This window comes from Mycetomoellerius zeteki, unplaced genomic scaffold, assembly GCF_001594055.1.
Source record: "Mycetomoellerius zeteki isolate Tzet28-1 unplaced genomic scaffold, Tzet1.0 scaffold5, whole genome shotgun sequence".
Taxonomy (NCBI): domain Eukaryota; kingdom Metazoa; phylum Arthropoda; class Insecta; order Hymenoptera; family Formicidae; genus Mycetomoellerius; species Mycetomoellerius zeteki.
The window spans coordinates 154,963-162,305 of NW_017257500.1; positions in this window are offsets into that span (position 1 = coordinate 154,963).

Here is a 7,343-nt window from a genome sequence, read left to right on the forward strand (position 1 = left end):
TTTATGTAACTTTTTCTGAAGAAGCGAAATCTGCAATAAAAAATGAGGGTTCCCATTTAAAATTTTAAAGTTACCCTCTCTTTCACCCACAGCGGGTGGGGGTGGGGGGTCATGTTAGATGTCAAAAAATAGCTTTTTTGAAAACATTGAATACGTATATTTTCAGATTTCTGATCCGATGTGTATTTCTCGAGATATTCGACCGTTTCCACACTTTTCGGACACCCTGTATAAGTAACGTTGGCAATGACTCGATCATAAGCGTGCCATTAGCTCATTGTAAATGTATTAGGCTACCGTTCTAGGGTTCGTAGATTCAAATCTTCCGGCGATGCGATGCGGTTTTTAATAATTAATTGTAGTTAATAAGACAGAATATAGGTATGCAAAAAAGTAAATAATAAATTCAACTGGAAAAATAGAAGTAATTAATAAGAAAATAATTATTTTTTTTGTTAAGATATAACTATAATTATTTTATTACGTAAAAAAACTGTTTTCATTTAAGAAAATTTTTTTGTTATATATAAAAAATATATTTCATTCATTTAAAAAGAGTTGCAAAATTATAAAAACTATTTTTTAAATTCTAATAGAAAGGAACAACACACAAAAAACTTTTTAATCAAAATCAAAGAAATCGAGTCGATGTCGATCCCATTATTGTTTTTTAATTCTTGATGTGCCATGTATACGCCATGTATAGGCTAGTCGCCTGGTCAGTCCACTGGGGAAGAAAAACGGTACGTCAGTCGCTCGTCGGGGCCACTTAGACAAAACGTGACGTTACTAGCGCGGTGCTTGCAAATTTGCTGTGCTAGTTCCTGATATGGCATCCAAGCAAGAGCCATACTAGCTAACTTATCTAAATTGCTACCAGGGTTATTTTGATAAGATTATAAGTTCATTAATATATTGACATGAAAGATTAAACAAAAAAATTATTTATCAAACAATTGACTTATCTACTTAATCTTATTTGGCAGATTAATTAGAATCTATGGTCTGGAAAGTATTTAAAAAAACGTACAATTGATGTGTATACATTCGGTATGCCTAGAATGACCATATTAATTCTGCCTTACAAAGAGTTATTGTAATCAAAATATAAATTAAATTATCGTAAAGTATAAGTACATATAGCTACAATAATATTTACAGACATTACTAATCATTTCTTGGTAGTTATAAAAAGCAATTACTTAGTTATGAAATATTACCGCAACATTTTGCATTTTACTTTACTGATAATAATAGACTAAACAATAAACTAATACAATCGCGATTTCGAGACAGACTGATGTTATCTGCTGAATTCACCATGTAATAATATTCACTAATATCTAGAGCGTATTGGGTACTAAGCCATATAAGATCCGATTACCTTATAATTAGTATAATTCTATGACTAACAAATTTGTATCACAAGTAATTATGTCACATGAATGTCTACTGAATGAAATGACTACAAAGTAATCCCTTTCCTTTCTCTATCAAACTTTTCTGCCACAATCAGTATAGAACTCCCAATTCATCGACGACTTGACTCGTCAATACGTTCGCTAAGTTGGAAAAATAACGACTTTCCTCGAGGGCATGTCGATTAAAGTTGCTCCACTGCATTGCGAAGGACAAAGTGAAGTAGTATCGACATCGAATACGAAATTTGATCATCGTATTATCGATAGCGGGGAGTGCGCTTATGGTTGATAAGCCGCATAACGAGAAAAGGAACAAATATTGAGCGTTGCGGGACGCGAGAAACGGGGAATAAATAATACGCGATCTGAAAGTAAAATCGTTCGCACGCATTATGCAATCAATCCGGTTGGTTGTTTTGCGCGACGCCTGGCAAGACTTCCAATTCGTGGAACGGTCCGGCCAATTAAGTTCTCCATTTGTCTTCGCCGAGGGGTTGTTCGTCTCTCCTCTCGTAATCCGTGGCTGGAAAACTTCGCCCGAGAAAGATGCAGCCACCACCGCAGCATCGCGTTCCCTCGCGGGTATAAAGAATCGAAGTCGTTTTCTCTCTACGCCAAATTGACCTGGGGCTCGTGCGGCTCGTGCGCCCACCTCATAAATATTTAAATCTAATGAACTTTACAGGCCGTGTAGATTCAAATCAGGACTTCCTAGAGGACTTTGTGCCACGGGAGAGTGACGTGGCACACCGCGGCGAAATCGTTTCTGGCGAGCGACGATGTAACCGTGTTCGATCGATCGACTAAAATTGAATGGCGGAAAATATGTAGACAGTTCCCAATTAAGTTTCAGGTGCAACAAAAAAATGTGGAATAGGACCAGAGATATTTCGAAATAGGCTATGAGGGAATTAAGTTAGGGAAAAATTAGAGGTTAATAGACTAGCAGTTAATAACTGTAATACTTTTCTCACGATATATTTATTTAGTTTTTACTTTTATGTAATATATTATAAAATTCAATTTTATTACTAATATAAATTTTTCAATTTAGAAATTACGAATGTTTAATAACAATTAAATTATCCTTTATAGAAGAATCATGTTATTTTTAATATAATTAAATACATTTAATTTAAAATATGTAATGTGATAAATAACTGATTATTATAAACATTTACTTGAAAAAGGGTTTCATAAACAGGCTTTTATATAAAATATGACATTTATATGAAATAACTCAACAGAATTATTTGAAAAATATCTTTGAAATATTATTTGAAAATGGAAAGAAAATTGGAAGAATACAAAGCGCGGAGATTTTGTTTTCTTTTATTATCGCACAGAATATCGTGGTAACAATAATGTGTTTGATTTCTATTCCTGATTTCTGGTGCTTTCTCTTCATTTATTTATCTTATTCTTTCCGGAGTTTTCTTAGAATTTCCTTCGTTGCCGCGCCAAAGTATTTGAGTTCGATCAGTATTCTCTTTGAACGTACCATCTCGTTACGATGCGATATGACGCCATAGCAGGATCGTTCCCAACGAACAACGCCGACAATCGCGTATTTTATCTACCCCATCGAGAATAATTGGACGATCGACAAAAAGTGGCGGGCGACTCGTGTAGATTTACAGAACTGTAGCGACAGGCCGTGTAATTCTAGCGTCAGGAATATCGATATACAACAAGAATAATCTTGTCTCCATCTTCACGTCGCGTTCAAATTTCCTGGTAGATATCCATTAGTTTTATAGGATTACTTTTCGTTAGAATCGATAATAAGAAAATCAAGAAATATTTAGCTTGATGATGTATCACATGTTTTTTTTTAATGAAAAAGATTATGAAAAATTTACAGATTTTTCTACGTTGTATTTGAAAGTAATTCAAAAAGTTTGGGCGGCGATTTATAAGTGGATAAATAATTATTTCAATAAAAAGTAGACGTGTTTTTAAAAAATAATTAAAATAAAATGAGAGAGAGAGAGACTTCTTTGAAGCTCTATTTTCAAAATTTAGAAAAAATAAGCAGAATTTTGGTTGCCCCCAAAGAATTCTTAATCTAATTAATCTAATACATTTAAAATAAAATTAAAAAGATTTTTGTTTAAACAATAAAATTGTATTGTTAACTATATTAAATATTAACTTTTTTAATTGTTTTATATATACGCAACATTCATTTTTATACGGAAAATATAAATTTTCAATTTCAATTCACTTTTTGCAGAGATATACACCTGATATATTCTTAAGAGACATACACCTGATATATTCTTAAGAGAAAATGAGTCATGAGGGATGATTTCATTGGAAGAAATCAGGGAAATTTCTTTCGTCAACATAAGAATATCATAGGGTAGAGATGAAAACTCGGAAGATCATAAAAATATCATAGAGAAGAGATGAGAACTTGGAATAATTTCATTGCTATCGCATACTTTCAGCAGAAATATTATCATTTGCATGGTATTATTACAGTAGGCCGGAAATTTCGTAGACTTTGAATAATGATTCGCAGAATATGTGCATATGTTTAAAGCTCTCATGCTTATCAAAGCACCGTCTGTAAATAATGTCTGCGCCAAGGTACATTAGGTAGACGGCCAAATGCCGAATTTAGGAACACTTCCGGCTTGAGATACTTAAGAATTATGACGTGCCGTCGAAATTTCCTTTTACTTGGTAGAGAAATAACGGTGCTCTGACTCTTGGCCGTGCATCAAGGCTATTTACGCGAGTAAATATAAGGCTAATCATTGCCTGTCGTTCTTATAATGTTTCTTCGTGAGAGAAAACAGTCAGACCAAGATATTGAAATTATGAAGATACATTGCGAAGCTGTTTAATATCGAGTTAATATCGACAAAGTGTTTAATATCTGAAACAACCTATAAAACCTGGAATTTTCAGATTAATTTTTTACTCTTAAAAGTCAGAGATTTTCATGGAAAATTTTATTAGGACATTTTTTTGGAATATTAAACATTAAATATTTAAAATTTAATTTTTATCTTTTTCTGAAAACGTTGTTTCTTTGATCTTTTTTTCTTGATAATGTAAAATGTTAGCAATTAGCAATAAGTATGGCATAGATATTTTTGCGTATATTCACGTACAGTCATGAAACTGTCTGGACAGTACACATTATAGTGATGATTTCTTCAGACTATTTTTCACACTATTGTGACAATACTAGTTTCACAATTAATTGTCCAAATGACATGATATTAAGACTTAAATGAGTCTGAAATTCATGGATTATAAAAAGTTGTCGAAATATAAACAAATTATTAATGCCATAATGCGTGTATAAAACCACAATTTTTAATCTGGATAGTTTGAAGAAATCATCGTATAATATATTTGTATTTCTTACAACTTTTTATGAAAGAAATCAAGGTGACAGTACTCTGCAGAACAGAGCTCATTGATACTAAATTGTAGACAGTCTTCTTTATAATATTTTATAGATTTCATTGCTTCAATTGCAAAAAATAATATATAACGACAATTGTAGAAAATGATAGATAATGACAGTAACGATATCGATATATTGTCGTTGCACAGTTTTTTTACTATGTACAAAACCTGTGCAACGACAATATAAGAATATTGTTACTGTCATTAAGAATAGGGGCCATAACCTCGTGGAATCCTTCTAATTTTCAATATATAATTCGTTTACGTTGCTTGCACTTAAATTTATTTCAACGTTGCATTAAAAAATTCTTTAATTTTACCAGGAATTTTAAATAAAAATACCTGGAAAATATCTGGGAATTCTCAGAGAATTTTTCTACAATATTTCAGTAAATACCCTGATCGAGCACGTGAATGTTTCGAGATACTTATTCGTTTCCTGAAGAAAATGCCAAGCCACTGTGTTTCCCGGAACATATAGTCGGGATGGAAACAGTGCGTTCTCGATCCGGGAAACGGTTGGTATTTCTTGCAATCCTCAAGTCAATTCGAGTCGACCGCTTTGATAAAGCGATGAGCGGAGTAGAAAAGGCGGTGTTAAAAGATGGGAAAAGTTAGAAAACGACTGTTCTTGACATGGGACTCTCGCCAAATACGGATCTATCCAGCACGTAATGCGCTTGTGTACATGTACACGTGTTTACGCGCGCTTAACCGACAGTGAAGAAGCATTACAGGCACGCCGCCCCGCTTGCAATATTGAGCTACCCTCAGGGCATACATTGTAATTAAAGTACTGAATTATTCGTCGACTTGTTAGAACCGGGGTGAGAACATCGTTAGCACCAACGAGGACCAGTGCGCGCTAAACAGCTAACCCTGGTCGTGAATTATATGTCGTGTGTCCGTCTACGCGACGGGAACCTCAGTGTCAATATTATCTGAAACCTGAGGAGGATCCTCAGACCAGAGCAAAGGGCTATCGCTCGTGCCACCGTTACGGACAAGCAAAACGCCTTTGTCTTCCCCATTGTCTAACCCTTTCGTTATCAAATCCACAGAGAATTTGGAGATACTCGGTCGAGATGGATGGTCGGGGAGGAAAGGGAAGAAAGGAGGGTACAATCGATGATGATCAAACGCGATTCTGTTTGGCCGACGTCTTTATTGGCCGAATGCATGTTCGAGCTGTAATTATCGGTATTACTCCGGTATCACTCGAAGGATCACCCACGGGCGACGACGGTCTAGGATACGCGAGATAATGCTTCAGAGCCATTAAATTAATGTGGAATTTATGCGAACACAGAATACCCATTGTCGGGGATTGACCCATTGTCGGGGATTAATAATGCCCGATTATTCGATCGGAATTGCATTTAATTATCTGCGCTTCGCAATAATATCTGATTTATTAATTATCGAATAGAATTAGCTCATGACACTTATGGACAGTTAAAACGATGACAAGTCCAATGTTTGAACGTTGCCGATTTGATCAGAAGCTGTCGAAGTTGAGTGATCGATTGACTCGTAACCGTTGTTCATTCAGTTAATATTTCTCTGCAAATCGACGGATTCACCATTTACGACGTGTGTCAGGCGAGAGAGAAAAATAATGCTAACACAATGCGACGATGCCGCGTTCGCGTGGTCGTAAAACTGATTAAAAGTGTATTTCCATAATAATTAATCTCCGGCGTGATAGTTTTTATTAATGAAACGTATAACGCTCGCGTTCTCCGCGTTTCGTGTACGTCAACATTAATTCACGGTCACGGGAGGGACATTGAAGCGCAACGATGCTCGATGTAAACACCCTCGTGTGAAATACATGCATGAGACACGTTCGCGCAGCTCATTCACCCCATCCTCTTGCCTCTCTATCTCTCATCCTCTTTCCTCTCTCTCCCCCTTCTCTCTCTCGCTTTCTCTCTTTACTTCATCCAACCCTTCGTATGTCAATATTATCCGAGAGCCGCCCTAGTCGCTGTCGGTACTTGGTTTCGTGCGTGTCAGGCGTGAAAAATGAGCCGGTATTTTTCTTCCAATAGAAAAAAATATAGAAAACGATGAAGCTTTTTCGCCACCTGCACTAGAAAGAATTTTTTGTTTTACCCGCGAGATATCTGCGCACATAGATTTTTAAGTGATATTTATAGATTGCGAGTCGCATCGCACGGCCACCATCTGCAATGGATGAAACGAGAATAAAACGCATTAACGTTACGCGGAGACTACTTCCGCGTTTCCACGTCGCCAAAAACGAAAAAAATATATATTGATATAAATATTGTCTGCTACGGTTGTTTGTATCACAAAAATTGTTCGATATCCTTGTCTTTGATACTATGAATTCCTAGTTCAACGCAGCTGATGGTTCCTTTCGACGTATTCAACGAGCATGCACCAAAATGCAAAACTGGCAACGTCAACTCTATCTACAATTCATGAATTTAGTGAAATGCTTATCCGTAACTTTCTTACACGACG